Source organism: Populus trichocarpa, unplaced genomic scaffold, assembly GCF_000002775.5.
Source record: "Populus trichocarpa isolate Nisqually-1 unplaced genomic scaffold, P.trichocarpa_v4.1 scaffold_45, whole genome shotgun sequence".
Lineage (NCBI taxonomy): Eukaryota > Viridiplantae > Streptophyta > Magnoliopsida > Malpighiales > Salicaceae > Populus > Populus trichocarpa.
In genome coordinates, this window is record NW_026291140.1 from 114578 (window position 1) to 137898 (window position 23321).

At 33.8% G+C, this 23321-nt stretch overlaps 1 long non-coding RNA gene and 1 pseudogene across 1 annotated transcript; one reads left to right on the forward strand and one right to left on the reverse strand.

Annotated features, from left to right (window-relative positions):
* Window positions 1-450: 450 nt before the first annotated feature.
* The window catches only part of LOC112325417 (disease resistance protein RUN1-like), a 93179-nt pseudogene continuing 70308 nt past the window's right edge, over window positions 451-23321 (forward strand).
* On the reverse strand, window positions 518-22731 carry LOC127904840 (uncharacterized). The gene is made up of 2 exons (XR_008058273.1): window positions 22610-22731; window positions 518-560 (listed from the first exon to the last, which is right to left on the reverse strand). It is a non-coding gene; the product is annotated as an uncharacterized LOC127904840 (long non-coding RNA).

Sequence of the window (23321 nt, forward strand, 5' to 3'; positions counted from 1 at the left end):
TGTTAACGTAGGAACTGTTTTGCGTCCCTGACTTGGCGGATTTGATTTGAATATATTATTTGATTAGTCTATTCCTGCCTTGCATTGACTGGAAATAAGATTTGAATATATTATTTAATTTACACAGGAAATTTCTACTTGCAAAGAATTGAACTGTCATTGACTTCTTGCAAAGTATTCGCAAGAAAGGCAGACAAGTGTGTCCACTACTTCTGCAAATGAATAGAAAGCATATCATTTCTCTTTCTCCTATTAAAGAATACAATTACAAACCTCAATTCAATATCCATGCTTTACTCGGCAGCTAACTTCTCATTACCATTGCTGCCATTTCATAGCTAACTCTTTGTTATATTTAACTTACTCTTCTTTGCTTCTCTCTCGTTTTAATTTCATGTCTTGCTCATAACGACAATTTGAAAGCCTTACGTTCAGATAGATAATCATTGATCAGTTCCTCCTATATCATTCTATTTAATTTAGAAATGCAGAAGGAAAAACGCAAGCAATCCAAAGATGAAGAAAACGATTCATCCTCGCGAAAGAGAAGAAAAGCTGACCTCAGTAAGCCTGTCAGTTTTGTCTCCACAGGTAAGGCTGATGCGTGTGTCTATATATATATGTGTAGGAACTGCTGATTCGATTTGAATATGTTATTTGATTAGTCTGATCATAGGATAGGTTGAGTCTACTACTACTTCTGCCTTGCATTGACTCGAAATTCCTGGTGTTTTCTCCTGCAAATGAATAGAAATCACATCCTTTCTCCTTGTAGGAACTCTTTGTTATATTGTTCCATTGGTAATTGATAGTGCCTTAAGTTCTGCAGCTGCCATGACAGAGCCAGAATCTTCTCGATCTAGACCAGAAGGGGCCTATGATGTCTTCTTGAGTTTTAGAGGAGAAGACACTCGCAAGACATTTACAGATCATCTATATACTGCCTTGGTCCAAGCCGGAATCCACACTTTTCGAGATGATGATGAACTTCCTAGAGGAGAAGAAATCTCCGATCATCTCCTCAGGGCAGTTCAGGAATCAAAGATATCCATAGTTGTCTTCTCAAAAGGATATGCTTCTTCTAGATGGTGTCTCAATGAACTTGTAGCGATTCTGAAGTGCAAAAGGAAGAAACGTGGTCAGATTGCTCTTCCTATATTCTATGACATTGATCCTTCAGATGTGAGAAAACAGAATGGCAGTTTTGCAGAAGCATTTGTTAAACATGAAGAGCGTTTTGAAGAGAAGTTGGTGAAGGAGTGGAGAAAAGCTCTTGAGGAGGCTGGAAATCTATCTGGATGGAATCTCAATGATATGGCAAATGGGTATGCCTTTTTTCCAAATTTATGGAGTCAATATACTTTACATTTTTCAATGTGAAACAATAAAATACTTAATTGACTCGCTATCAATGACTGGCTTTTGTCTATGAGCAGGCATGAAGCAAAATTTATCAAAGAGATTATCAAGGTTGTGTTGAATAAATTGGAACCCAAGTACTTATATGTTCCTGAGCACCTAGTAGGTATGCATCAGCTTGCTCGCAATATTTTTGACTTTCTAAGTACTGCAACAGATGATGTACGCATTGTGGGCATACATGGGATGCCAGGAATAGGAAAGACGACTATAGCAGAAGTTGTATTTAATCAACTCTGCAATGGATTCGAGGGAAGCTGTTTTCTTTCGGATATAAATGAAAGATCAAAACAATTTAATGGTGGTCTTGTTGATTTACAAAAGCAACTTCTTCATGATATTTTAAATCAATATGTTGCAAACATCAATAGTGTTGATGGAGGAAAGGTTCTGATCAAAGAACGACTTCGTCGCAAAAGAGTTCTTCTTGTTGCTGATGATTTGGCTCACCTGGACCAGCGAAATGCTTTGATGGGAGATCGAAGTTGGTTTGGTCCTGGAAGTAGAGTAATTATTACAACAAGAGATTCAAGTTTACTTCGTGAAGCAGATCAAACATATCAGATCGAAGAACTGGAACCAGATGAGGCCCTTCAGCTTTTCAGCTGGCATGCCTTTAAGGACACCAAGCCAACAGAAGATTATATTGAGCTTTCGAAGGATGTAGTTGATTACTGTGGGGGACTTCCTTTGGCTCTTGAGGTTATTGGTGCTTGTCTGTCCGGGAAAAACAGAGATGGTTGGAAATCTGTAATTGACAAATTGAAAAGAATTCCAAACCACGATATTCAAGGAAAGCTTAGAATAAGTTATGACTCACTGGACGGTGAAGAACTAAAAAATGCATTCCTTGATATCGCATGCTTCTTTATTGATAGAAGGAAAGAGTACGTCGCAAAACTGCTAGAAGCCCGTTGCGGTTACAATCCAGAAGTTGATTTGCAAACTCTCCATGAAAGGTCTCTGATTAAAGTATTGGGAGAGACGGTAACCATGCATGATCTATTACGAGACATGGGAAGGGAGGTCGTTCGTGAATCGTCTCCAAAAGAACCTGGAAAGAGGACCAGAATTTGGAATCAAGGGGATGCATGGAATGTGCTTGAGCAGCAGAAGGTAAGAGCTCAAAGCATACACGAAAGCATGGTCAATGTTGTATTTTCTAGTCATACTTATTACAAATAATCGTATGAAAGTTGTATTGATTTTTTTCAGGGTACGGAAGTTGTAGAGGGTCTTAAACTGGATGTCAGAGCATCAGAAGCTAAATCACTGATCACAGGATCATTTGCAAAAATGAAATGCTTAAATTTACTCCAAATCAATGGAGCACATCTCACCGGATCCTTCAAACACCTTTCTAAAGTGTTGATGTGGATTTGTTGGCATGATTGTCCTTTGAAATATTTTCCATCTGATTTTACCTTGGACAATCTAGCTGTTCTTGATATGCAGTACAGTAACCTCAAAGAACTATGGAAGGGAAAAAAGGTGTGAAACATGCTATAATCCCCAAAATTTATCTAGTATGTAATTTATATTTACATGTTATGACTTTCTATGATTAATTTTTATTATTTTGCACTATATCATACAGATTCTCAACAGACTAAAAATCTTTAATCTCAGTTATTCTCAGAACCTTATTAAAACACCAAACTTGCACAGTTCAAGTCTAGAGAAACTAAAGCTGAAAGGTTGCTCGAGTTTAGTTGAGGTGCATCAATCAATTGGAAATTTGACGAGCCTCGTTTTCTTGAATCTGGAGGGATGTTGTAGTCTGACGATTCTCCCTGAAAGCGTTGGCAATGTAAAGTCTCTTGAAACTCTGAATATTTCTGGGTGTTCACAACTTGGAAAATTGGCAGAACACATGCGTGATATGGAATCCTTAACTGAGCTGCTAGCCGATGGGATTGAAAATGAGCAATTTCTCTCTTCAATTGGACAATTAAAGCATGTCAGAAGGTTATCATTGCGTCAAAACAGTTCGGCTCCACCAAGTTCTTCTTTGATTTCAGCAGGTGTTTTGAATTGGAAACGTTGGCTGCCAACACCTTTCATTGAATGGATATCAGTGAAACGTCTTGAGCTTTCAAATGGTGGTTTGTCTGATCGCGTAACTAGTTGTGTTGATTTCAGTGGTTTGTCCGCTCTAGAATTTTTGGATCTAACTGGAAACAAATTCTCTAGCCTGCCTTCTGGGATCGGCTTCCTTCCCAAGCTACAGGTCTTGTGTGTTCAGGCATGCGAATATCTTGTATCAATCCCAGATCTTCCCTCAAGTTTACGTTGTTTGGGTGCAACTCATTGCAAATCATTGGAAAGAGTGAGAATACCAATCGAGTCAAAAAAAGGACTATATATAACTCTACATGAAAGTCATTCGTTAGAAGAGATTCAGGGCATCGAAGATCTAAGTAATAGTTTCTGGTATATTAACGTTTATGGCCGCAGTCATTCACCAAATAAATTACAAAAGAATATTGTTGAGGTACTATTTCTTTCGGTCTCTGTTGCACAAAAATAAACACACATACATTGATTAATATCTAAAATCTCAGTATTCCTTGAAATCAATATGTATACAGGCAATGTGCAACGGTGGTCACCGGTATTGTATTTTCTCCATTCCTGGTGAGATGCCAAATTGGTTGAGCTACAGTGGAGAAGGATGCCCATTGTCATTCCATATACCTCCAGTCTGCCAAGGCTTAGTTGTTTGGTTTGTCCGTCCACTTGAGAAGGATGATCATTATTACTTACGGTCTGACACTATTATTATTATTATAAGAAATAAAAGCAATGGTATTCAATTGTTTGAAGATATACGAACACCACAAACTGCCATACCAAATATTGGGGGATGGATAAGATACATAAGTAGAAGTGAAATGGCAATGGAAGATTACTGTGGAGATGACGAATGGAAGATTACTGTGGAGGTGCGCACCGGTCATTCATTCGAACCCGTACACGTTAAAGAATGTGGGGTCCATGTGATCGCAGGGAAGTTAGATTCATTTGAAGAGTCGGCAGTGGAAAGAGATACAGTGATGTCTTCATCACCGCTGTATCATCTGCTTCCTCATCCCCATTATGGTTCAATTACAGCGTCTACACCAAAGCAATGGAGTGACTATTTATGTGCGAAGCTGCATAAATATAACCTCAGTTTAGCTCTTAAAAGTAAGAACAAATATTTCATTTAGTTATTTCTATTTTGTTATATTTAATTTAAGAGATTAAATATTATCTTTAATTATTTTATTTTTCTTATTTAATCTAAAAAATTAAATATTATCTTTAATAATATTTGTTATTAAATATTTAAAGTCTGTTCGGTAAGAATACATATTTCCTTTAGTTATTTCTATTTTATTCTATTTAATTTAAGAGATTAAATATCATCTTTAATTATTACATTTTCCTTATTTAATCTAAAAAATTAAATATTATCTTTAACAATATTTTTTATTAAATATTTAGAGTATGCTTGGTTTTATTTTTTTTCTTGATTTTATGATAATATTTTTCTTATTTAATATAAAAAATAAATATTATCTTTAATAATTAGATCTATCCAATATCACTTAAAAAATAAATTATAACTTTAATAATTATTTTTTGGAAAAATAAAGGCCAACAATCACTAACATATTTTATTAAAATCACTTTAGTTTATTTAGAAAATATTGAAAATTGATTTTTGTTTTTTTACATTAAAATAAAAAATTGAATAATGTTTTTATATTTTATTTCATACTCGATATTTTAAAAATAAAATGAAAAGGATGTGATATTAACCTTTTTTTATTATAAAGTAAGTTTTTTAAATTAAAAGGGAAGGGGATTTGTTCATAATAACAAAATACATGTACAATCATGCACGTTTAACTTTATTTCCAAACTTGAAAGTTCTATTGAATTTGATGGCTTTTTAAGGTACAGAAGACTTGGATTGACGTGATAGTACAAGATCATTTTACATATAGATGCTTGAAGTTGCTTCAAATCAGTACGATACTTCCATCGGACATGTTGACATGTATTTGTTGGCTTCAAGATCATTTTCCAAGCTTGGAAGTTTTATTGAATGCTCTTTGAAATCTTTTACATCCGCTTTTATACTGGACAACCTAGTTGTTAATTATTATTTATGAAGTAATTTATATTTTCAAGTTACAAATTTTGATGAATAATGTTTCATTTTTTACCTCACTTCAAAAGATGAAAATCCTTGATGTTAGTTAGAAATAAATTGGTTTTCTAGGAAGAGATTATTGATTGGGATATTGTATTTGATTTGGTTCTTCATCATTTAATGTTATAATTTAAAATAATTGATGAATTGATGAAAGTTATGAGAGCATCCTTAATTAGTCTAATAAGTAAAGTGTTGTTAGTTTTGGCTATAAGATCTTGCTATGTATTATTGCATGGTTTTTACTATTTTTTGGCGTTTTTCTTTTTGTATATACAACTTTAACAAAACCGAAACTAAAGGTCCAGGATCATTGTTATGTCTTCTTCGCTTGCTGAGGTTTGGCCTGATTTTTAGTTGCTGCACAATCTTCTACGTGATCAACGGATCTCAATTCAATACACCCCCTCAACCGAATGGGCAACTCTTGCACATGAAGGTTGGTCCGTAGATGATTAAACCGTGCAACAGTCAGAGGTTTAGTCAACAAATCTGCGAGCTGATCACGTGTGGACACGAAGGAGACATGAAGTTTCTGCTGCACAACTTGATCTCGTAAGAAATGAAAGTCAATTTCAATGTGTTTCGTACGAGCATGGAACTTTGGATTAGATGAGAGATAAGTTGCACCAATATTATCGCACCAAAGAGTTGGACAACGTTGGAGAGGCATTTTGAGTTATTGCAACAAAGATTAAAGCCATTGCATTTCACCAAAGGGCTGCTGCGTGCCACTGTTTGTTGTTGTTTGCAGCTCTAGCTAATTAAATTGGATCCATGAAAGATACAATATGCTCCTACACTTCGCCGGTCATCATTGTCACCAGCCCAATCGGCGTCACTAAATCCTTGTAAAGTATGATCAGACTGATGAGTAATATGTAAACCATAATTTACAGTGTATTTGAGATAACGAAGTATACGTTTCACTGCCTGCCAGAGAACATCTTTGGGCTGATGCATGAACTTGCTCACCTTGTGAACTGCAAACGCAATGTCAGGTTGTGTAAAACCGAGATAGTGTAAGGCACTGACTGTACTTCGATATAAATAAGGGTCGTCGAAATCAATACCCTCAAATTTGGAGAGTGTGCAGGTTGTGGACATTGGTGTGCTGCAAGGTTTTACCTTATGTAGCTTGAGTCTTCGTAACAAGTTAATTACATATTTTCGTTGAGTCAGAATCAGATCACCACCATCATGCAGAGTTTCAACTCTGAGAAAATATGATGACGGTCCCAAATCTTTGACAGGGAAGGCACGTCCAAGGTAAGAAATTAATTTGTTGACTTCCTCAAAGTGAGAACCCGTGACAATTATGTCATCAACATATATAAGTATCAGCAGCTGGAAACTTGCAGTCTGTAGAATGTAAAGTGAAGGATCTGATTTTGAGCCTACAAAACCATATTGAAGCAATTGATCTATCAATCGAGAAAACCAAGAACGGGGAGCTTGACGAAGACCATACAAACTTTTCTTTAAGCGGCATATACGAGTGGGAAAATCTAGATGAATATACACTTGAAGTTGACACATATATACCTCTTCATCTAGCAGTCCATGAAGAAAGGCATTTTGAATGTCTAGTTGCCGAATACACCAACACTGGGAGAGAGTGATAGATAACACTAGCCGAATGGTTCCTTGTTTAATGACGGGGCTAAAGGTTTCCAGAAAATCAACACCATGTTGTTGATGATAGCCTTTAGCTACCAGCCGCGCCTTGTACCGCTCCACAATGCCATTAGCATGGGTCGTGATACGGTAAACCCATTTATTTCCAACAAGATTGATGTTTGATTTAGCTGGTACAAGATCCCAAGTATTTTTTTGTAAAAAAGTAGTAAATTCCATGTTCATTGCTTCCCTCCATTTGTGGTCTTTTGAAGCATCAGTAAAAGATGTTGGCAAGATTGTGCAAGAAGTGCATAAGGCAATGGGTATTTGATGAACCCAACATATGGTTGCTTTGGTTTGAGAGAGTTTGTCTGAGATCTGGTAGTCATTTTTCTTGATATGTTGGAAGGAGCAAGTGCATCAGCAAAAGATGTATGAACCGCATGTAGTGCTGGAGTTGGAACCTCATTTGAAATAACATTTGTAATAACAATAGCTGGAATGAGATCAGATTCATGTGGAGAGACATGATTGGCATTTGTAACATCACCTGCAAGAAGAGTTAGGGAATTCGAAACACTTGGTTGTAAATTGGCTGGTAAGGTGATAGCAGTGGACTCGGGAACTAAGGACACAGATTGGGGAGATTTGTAAGGAAAGAAAAGTTCATCAAATATGACATGTCGAGACACAAAGATTTTGCCAGTAGACAAATCGAGACACTTATACCCCTGATGTGAGAGACTGTAGCCAATAAAAATACATGTTTTCGATCTGTAATCAAATTTATGTTTGTTATAAGGACGTAAATTTGGCCAACAAGCACAACCAAACACACGCATAAAGTTATAATTCTGTTTTTTATGGTAAGCCTTTTCAAAAAGAGAGAAATGATTTAAAATTTTAGTGGGAAGACGATTAATTATATAAACAACCGTTAAAAATGCATCCTCCCAGTATGGTTTTGGAAGATTAGCATAAGCCAATAATGCTAGACCCATTTCAACAATTTGACGATGTCTTCTTTCAACAGCTCCCATTTGCTCATGTGTGTACGGGCAAGCTAGAAGATGTTGAATACCATATTTGGAAAAATATGTATTTAATCTATGATACTCACCTTCCCAATCAGTTTGAATGACCTTAATTTTGGTATTAAAATGGTGTTCAACATACGTTTGAAAATGTAAGAAAATATTTTCAACATCGGATTTTTGCTTAAGAGGAAATAACCAAATATATTTTGTGAAAGCATCCAAGAAACAAACATAATAGCAAGAGCCGTAGCTGGAAATCACGGAACTAGGCCCCAAACATCTGAATAATTGAGTTCCAAGGGCTTAGTAACATGAGGTACAGAAACGGAAAAAGGTAAATTATGGCTTTTTGCCATCTCACATTCAGGACATATCTTGTGTCTTTTATTGGAATGAAAGGAAAGATTATTTGAGCAGATAACATGATTGACAGTGTTGTAAGAGGCGTGCCCAAGATGACAATGCCAATCTGAGATTGAAACACGAACACCAACAAGAGCTTTGGGATATAAATGCTGAAGAGGCTGTGAAAAATAGTAGAGACCATCTTTGACGACACCCTTATGCAGGGTGTTTCCCGAGTAATCCTTGATCAAAAAACAGGAAGCATGAAACTCAAAATAAACAAAATTATCTTCAAGGAATTTTTTTTTATAGAAATAAGATTTTTTGTAATTTGAGGGACAACTAATATTTGGTCAAGGATAAAAGATTTAGAGTGTGCAGATAAAGATGTCTTGCCTAAATGAGTTATGTGCAAACTTGTGCCATCTCCTACTTGAATCTGATCATTTCCAGCATACTCTTCACTACGAACATTAAGGTTGTTGAAGTTATTAGTCAAATGGTGCGTAGCTCCAGTGTCGGCATGCCATTCTTGCTCCAATGAGTGCTGAATGTGTTGGTTGGAGGCAATGTTGGCTTGAGGATTTGGTTGAAAAGGTTGAGGAAGAAACTGACTGTCAAATCTCTTAAAGCATCGAGCCGCAGTATGGCCAGGTTTATCACAGAGCTGACACCAATGATTAGTGTAGTTGTTATTTGGACGAGAAGCAGTTTGGAAATTACCTCTACCATGAAAGGAGGGATGTACACGCCCCCTGCCTCGGAAGGTAAAATTGTTGTTGCGGACACGGGATCTAGAAAAGGATTGTTGCTTGATAGCAACATTAGCTGATGGTATGGAAGACAGGAGAGCTTGCTGATGATGCTACACACGTGCCTCACAAATGAGCAACATAGAGTACACCTCTTCTAAGGTGACATTTTCTTTAATTGAAATGGTGGTGATAAGAAAATCATACTCAGGTCCTAGACCAGTGAGTAGGTGAAAATTTCATCTCATTTGAGTGCCTGACCTGCCATAGCTAGTTCTTTAGAGAGCTTTTTCACATACAAGAAATATTTTGTAACAGACTAGGTAGTTTTAGGAGCAGTAGCAAGCGTAGTGCACTGTGCTACTTGCATGAGTATATCATCAATAAGAGACGCATTAATACAACTGAGAAGAAATATTGAATTGAGATCTGTTGATCACGTAGAAGATTGTGCAGCAACTAAAAATCAGGCCAAACCTCAGCAAGCGAAGAAGACATAACAATAATCTTGGACCTTTAGTTTCGGTTCTGTTAAATGCCTTGATTTACGTCTTCAGATTCTACTTTTAAATTTTGTATAGCAAATTAGTAGGAGTGATTTACTCACAGTTGTATTATAAAATATTTAGACTCTGTACACAACAAACAATCGAAATAAGAAAACAATTCTACCTCATCTGTCTCTGTTAAATTCTACATGGTATCAGAGCCAACAATTTACGTCCTCTCATAAAGATTCTTCTCTGTCCATTACTTTCATCTCTTCCTTCTAAACTCCTTTCTCAGATTCCTCTTAGCTACCATGGCCGCCTCTCCCCATTCTTCCCTTACTTCTAACAACACTTTACCTGTCTTCAATCCTTCTTCCAGCATCAATATCACCAAACTTACTGGCACCAATTTTCTAAATTGGAAAGCGACCATGCTTCCCTATCTCAAAGGTCAAAAAGTGTTTGGCTATGTTGATGGCATTATTAAAATGTCTGCAAAGGAAATTCCTCACGGTGATAGCACCATGCAATCAAACCCAGCCTTTGATATATGGGAAACCCATCACAATCTTCTACTTGATCAACGAATCTCAATTCAATAGTTTTGAGTTCAAATAGACGTTTAAAAAGGGAGTTTTTTTCATGAATGCAACCCTTCATGTATTCAATATGAATGATGGGAGATTTTAATGTCTCGTGAATGCATTCATTTATATATGGATGATTTTGCAAAGAATTGGTTGGTAAAAAACTTAATTTCGATATATAAAAACTGAAGAGAGAACAATAAATAGATAAGAATTGGTATGAAAAAAATAATTTGTATGTGTGTATCGACTACATTTCATGTGTTGTATCTTGAAAACACAATCTCAATAATCTTAATGTGAGGAGTGATTTCGCTTTGCCGTACTGTTTATCTTCTTGGCATTGTTCAAAGGAACCCAAGGGGCGTGGCGTGATGGCAAAGAGTTTGAGATCTGCACAGCAGGTCTCGAGTTCGAGTCAGGCGTGCACCTCTTGTAAGAGCCTGGGACAGCCGGGGTTTTACTCGCTCATCTGGGCTCACAAAGTGCGCTTTCCGGGGGGTGGGGTTTCCTTAAATCCAAAAAAAATTCTTGGCATTGTTCAAAGGAACGCAAAAAGACATTCCAAGCGTGAAAGTGTATTATTGTAATAAAGTTTTTCAAACTTCCAATATAGAGAGTGAAATAAAGAACTATTATTGTCATAAATTCTCTAAGTGCATCAGTTCCACAAATCGCTAGCATGTAATTCACCGGATCTATTGCAAACAATTCCCTCATATGTCTAAATTCCAAACAAACCAACCACCACCATAACATAGGAAATCAGAGACAGATTCAATATCTCCTTTTCTTGGACATTCAACAGAAGATTAAAAATGAAGTAATAAAACATTATAAGTTCCAAAAATCCGCAAAAAAAAAAAAAAAATTCCTGAAAACAATACCTGAATACCATGGAACAGTAATCCTTCCATCTGAAATCCACAGATTGATGTGGAGGCGTAGACTTTGATCCTTCCGGTGGAAACCTCGTCCAGAACTTTTCTTTAGGATCAAAATCACTGTGTCTTAGTTCCCTCATTATTGCATCATGCTTCCCCACAGAATGACTACCAAAAAAGAGAGGAAACAAACTATTAATCCAAACTCATATAAAATCCCACCAAAGAAACCCCATATTGACCAGTAAGAGAGTACCTGATACCCAGTTGAAGATTAAGCATCAAACCATAATTCTTGAGCCCTTTCGAAATCGTTTGTCCTTGTTTCTTATTAACCTCACCATCAACAGAACTACAAGGACTTCTACCTCGCTGCAGCTGCTGCTGCACATTACCCTCACATCCGCCTCCATTATCATCATTACCATCTCTATAAAACATAGAAGCCTCCACATTATCAACAATATCACAAGTAATATCACCAGCCTCCCCATCCAACTCCCAAATACAAATCTGAGGAAAATTCCCATCCACTGGTGACCTCTTCCTCCCTCCCCCAACCCCAACTACTGGATCCAATGCCACCCCTTTAAAATCCTCTCCACCACCACCAAGAACTCTCCCATTCCCATTCCCACTACCAAATGTAAACATTCCTTTCCCTTTAGGCACCCCATTTTCCTAGTACCCTTAATACCTCTTCCCATTAGCCCAAACCAATACCCCTTTCCCAGATATCACCCCATGTTTCCACTCACCTACATGCTCATTCCCATTACAGCACCTATACTTCCCTTCCCCATCTTGCAAATTAAACTTCCACAAACCTTGATAAACATCCCCATTGGCGTACCTATACTTCCCTTCCCCATCTTGCAAATTAAACTTCCACAAACCTTGATAAACATCCCCATTGGCGTACCTTACCAAAGCCTTGACAAACCTTGACTTGGAGTGACAAAAACTCATTTGCACAACTTATCCATTATGTAATTTATATTTTCAAGTTACAATTTTTGACGAGCCTCGAGTTTAGTTGAGGTGTATCAATCTGTTGGCTATTTGACGAGCCTTGGTTACTTGAATCTGAAGGGATGTTGGAGGCTAAAAATCCTTCCACGAAGCATTTGTGATCTGAAGTCTCTTGAAACTTTGAATATTTCAGGGTGTTTAGGACTAGAGAAGTTGCCGTATTGCATAGGTGATATGGAATCCTTAACTAAGGTGATGGTGGATAGAATTGAAAATGAGCAAGTTCTCTCTTCAATAGGACAATTAAAGCATGTCAGAAAGATATCATTGTGTGGAAACACTTTTTATCAGAACTCATCGTCATTTACATTTTGGCATCCACCAATTTCTTCTTTGATTTCAGCAAGTGCTTTATATTGGAAACGTTTAATGCCAAAAGCTTTCATGGATTGGAGATTAGTGAAAAGTCTTGAACTTTCCGATGATGGTTTGTCTGATCGCGCAACTAACTGTTTTGATTTTAGAGGTTTGTCCTGTCTAGAAGAATCGGATCTATCACAAAATAAATTCTCTAGCCTGCCTTCTGGGATCGACTTCCTTCCCAAGCTAGGGACCTTAAGTGTTGTTGGATGCGACAATCTTGTATCAATCTCATATCTTCCCTCAAATTTATACCATTTGAATGCACTTTATTGCAAATCATTGAAAAGAGTAAGAATACCAAACCAGTCAAAAGAAGAACTACTTATAGATCTAAATGTTTGTCCTTTATTAGAAGAGATTCAGGACATCGAAGGTCCCAATAATATTTTCTGGTCTATTTATGTTGATTTCCCTAGGGATTCATCAAATAATTTTCAGAAAAGCCTTGTTGAGGTACTATTTGTGTCTCTCTTGCACCAAAATAAACACACACATTTGATTAATTTTTAAAATCTCAGCATTACTTGAAATCAATATATATTTATAAAAGCATTGTGCGTCGATGGTTACCAGTATTGTATTTATGACATTCCTGGTGAGATGCCAAATTGGTTGAGCTACATCATTTGTTCCTATATTTTCCTTGTGACTTAATAAGAGCGTCTACACCTGAGCAATGAAGTAAGTATTTATTTCCGAAGCTGCAAAAACATAATCTTGATTTAATGCTTTTTGGTAAGAATAAATATTTCATTTAGTTATTATTATTTTATTTCATTTCATTTAAAACAAAAATTATCTTTAATTATTTAATTTTTCTTATTTAATTTTAAAAAATAAATATCATCTTTAATAATATTTTTTTTATTAAATATTTAGAGTATGTTTGATTTTATTGTTTATTTTTTTATTTTATGATAATATTTTTATTATTAAATTTAAAAAATTAAATGTTATCTTTAATAATTAGATCTATCCAATCTCACTTAATTAAATCGTTATTTTATTGCTAGCAACTTATGAGTCTTTTAAGCCAAAAGAATTGTAGGAAGAGCTAAAATTAGCAAGGAATATTTAGAGTCTATTTGATTTTATTGTTTATTCTTCGATTTCATGGTAAAAATTTTAAATTTTGAAAAACATAAATTGAAGACTTATATGTTTTGAACTTTTTTGTTTTAAAAAAAAAACCAACAGTCACTAACATAATTTCTTAAAATCACTTTAGTTTATTTGAAAAATATTGAAAACTGATTTTTTGTTTTTTTACATTAAAAACAAAAATTGAACAATCTTTTTATATTTTACTTCAAATATGGTATTTTAAAACAAAAATGAAAACGATGTGAAATTAACCATTTTAATTATAAAGTAAGTTTCTTAATTAAAAATGAAGGTGAGTTAATTTGTAATAACATGAATTTTGCTGGTTTTTCATGGAACGCAATAAGTATTGGACCTTTCAGATTTCTTTCTGACAACTTATCCATGATGTAATTTATATTTTCAAGTTACAACTTTTGACTAATACTTTTTCATTCTTTTATCACTTCTCAATATTCTCAACAAAAAGATGAAAACCCTTGATATTAGTTAGAAATAAATTGGTTTTCCAGGAAGATATTATTGATTGGCATACGGTATTTGAGTTGGTTCTGCACTGTGTTTGGTATTGCAGTAGCTGTTCTAGTTGAGGTTTGAAAAAAGTTATTTTATAAAAAGTATTTTTAGTTGAGGTTGGTTTGGAAAAATATATGTTTGGTTAAAATTGTGGTTGAAATTGAGGTTGAACAAAACGTAGTTTAATGTGTTTGGTTAAGAATGCTTTTGAAATTGAGGTTATAAAATAATTTTAAAAAATATATATTAATATTTATGGTTTTTAATTTAAATATTGTAGATTTAACTCTTGCTCTTACATCATGAAATAAATAATACTTTATATAAAATATTTTTTATTGTTCCATTAAATTATCTACAATTCCATTACGTATAAAATACATCCGACAAGGACTACATCTTTCACAAATTTCTTAAGAGTGCAATAACATCAGGTAAAATATAATCAGGAACAAAATTGAGATTGCAATCAAATTCTGCAAATGCTACGTCATCAAGCGATCTTCGTTTAATTTATGTAGTGTCATTGAATAATGTTTAACACTAGTTTTTCAAATAAAATACAATTAAAAATATAAAATATTTTTTTATTTTATTGGGTCGGACCGGTTCAATGTATTTTTAGCTTTGAACCGGACCGGTCCGGCCGGAACAGTGGAGGCATGCTCCACTGTTCATTGAAGAAAACCCATGATCAATGGAGCATGGCTCCACTGTTCATGGGTAAATTCTCAGCACAAGAAGCAACAAAGAGCTGCTTCTTGTAAACCTGCGGCACACCCTCATAAAGGGATGGCTCCACTGTTCATGGGTAAATTCTCAGCACAAGAAGCACCAAAGAGCTACTTCATGTAAACCTGCGGTACACCCTCATAAAGGGTGGGTCCTACCAAAAAAATTATGGCCTTTTCTTATAACCAAACAATAAAAACTGTGGTTGCAAGTGAACCTCATCCGTAGCCACAATACCAAACGACCACTTAGTGTTATAGCTCAAGACAATTGATAAAAACTACCAATACATTAAAAAAAAAGTACTTGTTCAAAAAGCATTTTTAATTGGTATAATAAAGAAATTTTTTGCTATAAAATCTTTCTATGTATTATTGCATGATTTTTAATATTAGCACCAATTAATAATAAATCTTTGACTATTATTAAAAAGGAAAAAGAAACTCATGCTTGAAGGGTGCTCAAGTTTAACTTAGTTATAAAAATCTAATTTAAAAAATAATTAATTTGTCCTTATAGTCTTAGAAAATAGTATTTAATCCTTATGTTTTTTATATTCATCTATGATTTAATTTTTTTCCATCAATTTCATTTTCTTATTTATTTTAATCCTGAAATAAATAAAAAAATCAAAAGGCATATCATGAAGACCAATTCAAAATAAACAAGATGCTTAAAAAATCTTTTAGTATTGTCATAACCCAATTTTTGACCCTTTTAATAATGATGAAAAAAAATAATGACGATGAAAAGCAAGTAAAATGAAATAAATGAAGAATGAATTAAAATTTGGGTTAAGGGCAACATGATTGATAAGTTTTGAGACTTAATTGAGCTTGAAATTAATTTAATTAATCCAATCAAGGGTTTAATTGGAGAATTGATAAGTTTTGAGAATTAATTAAGCTTGGAATTAATTTAATTAATCAAATCAAGGGTTTAATTAATTGGATAATTGATAAGTTTGGAGACTTAATTGAGTTTGAAATTAATTTAATTAATGAAATCAAGGACTTAATTGAAGAAATATCAAAGTTTGGAGTTTAATTGAGGTCTAAATTGCAAAAATTAAAATCCAAGGACCAGCTTAAAAATTACGCTGAAATGAAGGGGTCTAATTAAAGTTTGTCCAGGGGCTTGCTCATGAAAAATCCAAAACGTCAAGGACAAAAAGGCAAATGGCCATTAGCAATCGAACGGCATTGTTTCAGGAGAACTGTTCGTCTTCTTCCGCTCACCAAACCAGAGAAACGGACGCCCCTGCCATCACTGCTCCTGCAATAAACGGTCCTGAGTCTTCATTACCAAGGGAAACGCATGCCATTCGACGACAATAAAAAACCAGAGAAGGGAAGCTAAGCCCGGACACGAAAAAGTCAGGCAGAACCGAACTAAAAAAAAAAAGCAGAGGAAGAAAGGGCAGAACCGAGGGGCCAATGGAGAGCATGAACGAAAACAGAGAGGGGACCTAAAAACAGAGAAATAGGGAGAGAGCAAAAGGACAGCAGGCCTGCTTTGCTTTTGTTCTCAAAACGCAAGTGAAGTGCAAGGAAACTGCAAGCGTTGGTCAGCCTAATTATTCGTCTCCAGCTACACACTCCAAACCATCGGAAAGAAAACTGGAAAAAACCGAGGAAACAGAGGATGGACGAGCAAAAGAACCAGAGGAGAAAACACGAAAAAAGAAAACTATTAGAGAGAGAGGAAAGCCCAGGAAATAAATACACAAGAAAGAACCAACATTTCATCATCGTCTTCGTCCCTTCCATCTCAATAACCGGGGCGACGAGCAGAGTTAAAAGCAAAGGAAGAAGTCTAAAACAGAAAGACAGGGGAAGCAAAGGGCAAACGCAAGCAGGAGACACAGAGACCAACATCAACATCCTCATCGTCTTCATCGCCTCCAGCAACGTCTGCAGATCAGGTAAGTTTGTTTTCGTTCCTTTCTCTTCCATTTTTCATTGTAAAGTTACTGTGCAGCTTGGATTTAATTAACTTTTGCACGCACGCGTGGTGCGTGCCTTTGCCCAGCCGGGTCACTGCTTGGGCCAGTGACCAGGCCGGGCTGGCTGGGTTCAGCCCAGCCCATGTGGGCTGAGCTGGGCCCAGCCCAAAAAATGAAAAAATAAAAAAACAGAAAAGTAAAAGAAGGTAGAAAAAATAAAAAAAATGTGTATGGATGAATAAAAATAATGTAAATTTATTGGTTTATTCACTGACGCCAGAGTCAGGAATAAAAATACTGGTTTAAATTTATATTATTTTTATTCGGTGTATTTTATTTTATTTAGCTAGAAAAATAAAAAAATATGTGCATGCGTAAAAATCAATTTATTTTTATTTATTTATTCACTGGTGCTAGAGTAGGGAATACAAAATATTGATCTAATTTTTCGTAGCTATGAATTTTTACCAACGCCAGAGTTGGAATTATTCGAGCTTGAATATTCACTGGCGCCAGAGTCAGGAATATTATAAACAAATCATCATAGCATAAGCGAATAAATATTTAGCAATTTAAGACAAAACCAGCAATGCAGTCTGCCTCAGGCAGAACGTTTAAGGGGTGATAATATCTTCTTTTTTACGTAACCAATCCCGAGCCATAGAATCTCTGTTGACCAGTTAGGGTTCTTAGTGACCATAATACTAGGTGGCGACTCCTCAAACAAGACCTTTTCCCCTTAAAGAACCAGATGCCAGAAATCTGTTCTTTGTCCATAATTCAAGATTTATTTTTAGGGCCGCCGCGATGTCGGGTGCGACAAGTATGACACCTTTTTTTAAAAAAAATAAGACAACAACATATTTAATCAACCCGAGTTTTGTGGCCTAACCACACCGTGACAATCATATAAAAATTAAATTTTAAAAAATCAACCCATAGAAACAAAAATACATTGAAAAAACAAATTTAAAATAAATCAAATGATTAAAAAAAGTTCAATAAAACATATTTTGTAAAAAAATATTACAGACAATAATAACAATTATCAAGCTAATATTCATACTACTCCATATGAAGCCTTACATGGTCAACGTTGTCAATACTAATATATTGATACGAAGATGGTGAAAAGAAGCTCATTGGGCTAGAAGTAGTGCAAATAACTTCTGAAAAGATTAAAATAATTCAAACTAAGCTCAGGAAGTACAAAATAGACAGAAGAGTTACGTTGATCATATATGACTGGAATTGAAATTTGTTGATGGTGATTATGTATTTTTGAGAATTTGAAAAGATTCTATATTGGGCCTTTGAAAATTTTGAAGAGAATTGGTACAGTTCCTTATGGATTAGCTCTTCCACCCAGCTTTTTCATCTAAATATCCAGTGTTCCATGTATCTCCGTGCTCCATCACATATATTAGAGCCATAAACAGTAGCATTTCAAGAAGATATGTCATGTGAGATTCAACTGGAGAGAATTGTGGATAGACAAATTAGAAAACTTCGTTCTAATGAGCTAGATTGCTTCAGTGAAAGTAATGTGGGAAGGTCATTGGAGCGATGAAGCAACACGAGAACCTGAGAAGATGGTACATAATAAATATCGTTATTTCTTCATTCAATCAAGCTAGTTAGTTTTAATTCGAGGATGAATTTATTTTAAAAGGGGAGGAGGAAATGTAAACATTAATAAATATGTTTAAGTCTCGATTAACTGTTTGATACTTGTTAAAAAACTAGTCATGAGGGCATGAAATTGAGTCTCAAACTACAAAATGAACGACAACTTTGAAGCAAGTCGACTAAGGTAGCATAGAGTGCCTTGATCAATTGGACTAAATTTTTTATTTGATGTAGAAACACTTTTTTCCTTTGTGAGAAAAAAACAAGTTAAAAAAAAAAGCAGAAATTTGAAAAAAAAAGAAGATAAAAAAGAAATATGCTTTAGTTTTTGTTTCCAGATATTTTGATTACGTAGCTTTTTTTTTTTTTTTGCCTTTATTCACCTATATTGGCGCTATAAAGTTTTTTTGATTGAGGTTTGGTTAATAAACTCTTATTTCATCTTTACTGCGCTATAAAGCTATTGCTGTTGATAGCTTTTGCTGGGTTGATCTTTTTGGTTTATCTCTATCATTCTGGACAAAAGATGATTTTCAAGCACATTATGGCCGTTTGATTGGAATTGATAATGCTAAAAGCACTTTTGCAAATTTGACAGCAGCAAGGGAAGGGTGTTAATCTGCAGAACTCCGAAGGAAATTATTTTCGACGAGAATAGAATTGACCATGTTGTTTCATTGTCAGGGAAAGCACTTATTTCTTTAATGTATGTTTCCGGAGATTATTGCGGTGGCCGGTGGCAAATGTTTTGGCAGCTAATGCAATTCACAATGACCTTGGTCCTTGAGATCTTTACCTATTTTGGTTTTGGTCACCAAACTTCATTTTTTTTCAATTACATCCTTGCAAGTTCTATTAACACGGTTCTATTTGTTGTTATCCACTTCGATTTTCATGTTCTGGCATATATCATATATCTTTAAATATCCCTACATTGAATTAGAAATCAATTTTTTTTAACCCTTCTAACCCAGTTGCTATTAATTAAGGTTAGTTCTCCACCTGCATGTTCTTCCTTCTCAAGCGTGGCATCGGTCTTTAGCTACACTTACTTAGTCCCTGTTATTTATAAAGCTTATAATTTAGTTCAAGTCAATAAAAGGTTAGCAATTTAATACAAAAGCTCATGGCCAAGTAAGAGATGTTTATTTTGGATGTAATAAATATTCATATTGGAACATAATATTCATCTCTCAAATCCCTAATCCAGTTGATCATATAAATAATTGTGTTAATTAATAACTATAAGAAATAAAACCCCTTACTAGTTGATTACTTGAATAAAAACTCAAGATTGTCGAGCAAAGTAAATAAATTACTTACTCAGGGTTACTAGAGGAGTTATTTGCCAAGATATTTAAAAATACAGTTGAACCGTGTTTTCTAAGATTTTTTTGGATCATTCTGATATACTGATATCAAAAATAAATTCTAAAATATTATTTTAATATATTTTTAATTAAAATTTTTTTGAAAAATAATTTTCACTGCAATCCTACACAGGTTTAGAAGTTTTTCAAATATATGGATTAATGTTGACTCTCTAGTCATTTTTTATAATAAGTTTTGAATCCAAACAAGTGAATTTATATGCATGCTTGGACAGCTTGATTTTCTCTTTAATTTAATCAACAATAATTTTTCATTTTCAATAAAAAATTGAGTTTATTATTCGAGTAAGACAAACTCTGTATTTTAAAATACTATTGCCAAAAGATTCTCTTTATATGAATCAAGACAACAGTATCATTCAAATGTTAGGAATATAATAACTTTTACATATTTTTCAAGTTTGGTAGAATAGTAGTGGAATAATTCTTTTAATATTTAAAAATTAAAAAAATATTGTGTAGCTGTTTTGTATAAATTGTAAAGTAAAAGCACAGAGAGAAGAACGGTCCGATAATAAAGGACCTCAATAATGCTAACGCGTGGGACCCAGTTATTGCAACCACCACGAAATTAGCGCTCCAAATTCCAGCTCAATATTTACCAGTACTACACGCTTGAGAAATTTTATTAACAAGCTTAGAGTAGAAATTTTATTAACAAGACAAATTTAAAATAAACCTAGAGATTTACAAGCTATCATTAACAAAGCACAAGATTAGATTTACAAGCTTCATGTCACTTCATGACACGCTTGTTTTCAACGTTTTATATTATTTTATTTTTTTTGTTTTTATTTTTTAAAAATATTTTTAAAAAATTTTGAATTTTATTTTTATTTTTTTTAATTTTAAATTAATATTTTTAATGTTTTTAGATTATTTTAATATGTTAATATTAAAAATAATTTTTAAAAAATAAAAAAATAATTTTTTAATATATTTTTAAATAAAAAATAATTTAAAAAACAAACACAACGCTTTTACATTTTAAAAGAAGGGTTCAAGGGAGAACAATAATGAAGGGGAATCAAAATCTTTGTTAGCAAGAAAAAATTATAAAAGTTTAATAATTTTTAATAGAAATAAATAAAATTTCTAAACTAAATAAAAATATTTGATAAAAATATTTTCTATCCCAAAAATTCTTATATTAAAATCTCATTTATCACATTTTATATCTATAAAAAACTAATTTGTCACATGTACATTTTAAATTAATTTCAATTCAAAATAACAAAATATGATGGACATTTTTTAGTAAATTAAATTCAATTCAAAATAACAAAATAAGATTTCTTGAGGCTTATCGTTAAACCTCGTTTTGGGATGAATTGATCACGAGAATAAGAAATTATGTGTAAATTATACAAAATTTATTATTAATCATCAAGATTTATTATTTATTATCAATATTGAATAATGATTTATTTTATAATATAAATTATGTTTAAAATAAAATTGATAAAATTAAAATACATGAAACGAGGTTGTATATTTTGAAACTAAATTAAAATCATTTTCTTTTTCTATTGTATCCTTCAAAATTATTTATTTTATAAAAAAAAAACTTGTTAGCTTGCAAGTACACATGTCATGAGTCTCCACTGCATCAAATTTGCAAAATCATATGGCCCATTGATAGAAAGGTGTGTTCGAAAAAATGTTAACGCTTGAGAAATTTCCTTGCTTTTTTTCCTCTACGTGTTCCCTTTTACCTCTTTTATAATTATGATTATTGCATCGCTAATAATTTGCAAGAAAGATGATGAACATTTTTTAGTGAATTAAGTTCAATTCAAAATAACAAAATAAGGTTGGTTGAGGTTTTTTTAGAACCTCGTTCAGGGATTAATTAAGGAGAATAAAAAAAATCAAATTATACAGGATTTATTATTAATCTTTTATATTTATTATTGATCATCAATGTTGAATAATAACTTATTTTCTAGTATAAATTATGTTTGAAATAAAATTGATAAAAGAGTACATGATACACAATTAATGATGGAATCGTATATTTTATATAAAAATGATTAAATTGAGATTTATTAATTACCTTTAAACATATTATGGTTTTAATCGGTGGATGATGTAAATTATAAAACAATATTTATTTTTCTGATATATATAATTAAACAGTCTCTCCTGAACCAAATAATAAAAATATTGTATAACTTTTTTGGATGAATTGTTAAAATGTAGGGACTGTTTGGGTTCCTGACATGGCTGATTTTATTTGAATATATTATTTGATTAGTGTTGACTCTACTATTGCTGCATTGACTGGAAATTTCAGTATTCAATAACCTTGCTTTACTCTGCAGCTAACTTCTCTGTCCCATTGCTGCCATTTCATAGCTAACTCTTTGTTATATTTAACTTCCTCTTCTTTGCTTCTTGCTCATAACGATAACTTGAAAGCCTTACGTTCAGATAGATAATCATTGACAAGTCCATCCTATATCATTCTATTTAATTTAGAAATGCAGAAAGAAAAACGCAAGCAATCCAAAGATGAAGAAAATGATTCATCCTCGCGAAAGAGAAGAAAAGCTGACCTCAGTAAGCCTATATAAAGAATACAATTAACCTCATTTCAATATCATAGCTTTGGAATTTCATAGCTAACTCTTCGTTATATTGCTCCATTGGTAATTGATTGTGCCTTGATTTCTGCAGCTGCCATGACAGAGCCAGAGTCTTCTCGATCTAGACCAGAAGGGGCCTATGATGTCTTCTTGAGTTTTAGAGGAGAAGACACTCGCAAGACATTTACAGATCATCTATATACTGCCTTGGTCCAAGCAGGAATCCACACTTTTCGAGATGATGATGAACTTCCGAGAGGAGAAGAAATCTCCGATCATCTCCTCAGGGCAATTCAGGAATCAAAGATATCCATAGTTGTTTTCTCAAAAGGATATGCTTCTTCTAGATGGTGTCTCAATGAACTTGTAGAGATTCTTAAGTGCAAAAATAGGAAAACCGGTCAGATTGTTCTTCCTATATTCTATGACATTGATCCTTCATATGTGAGAAAACAGGATGGCAGTTTTGCAGAAGCATTTGTTAAACATGAAGAGCGTTTTGAAGAGAAGTTGGTGAAGGAGTGGAGAAAAGCTCTTGAGGAGGCTGGAAATCTATCTGGATGGAATCTCAATGATATGGCAAATGGGTATGCCTTTTTTCTCTAAGATTCACTTGCACACATTTATGGAGTCAATATACTTTACATTTTTCAATGTGAAACAATAAAATACTTAATTGACT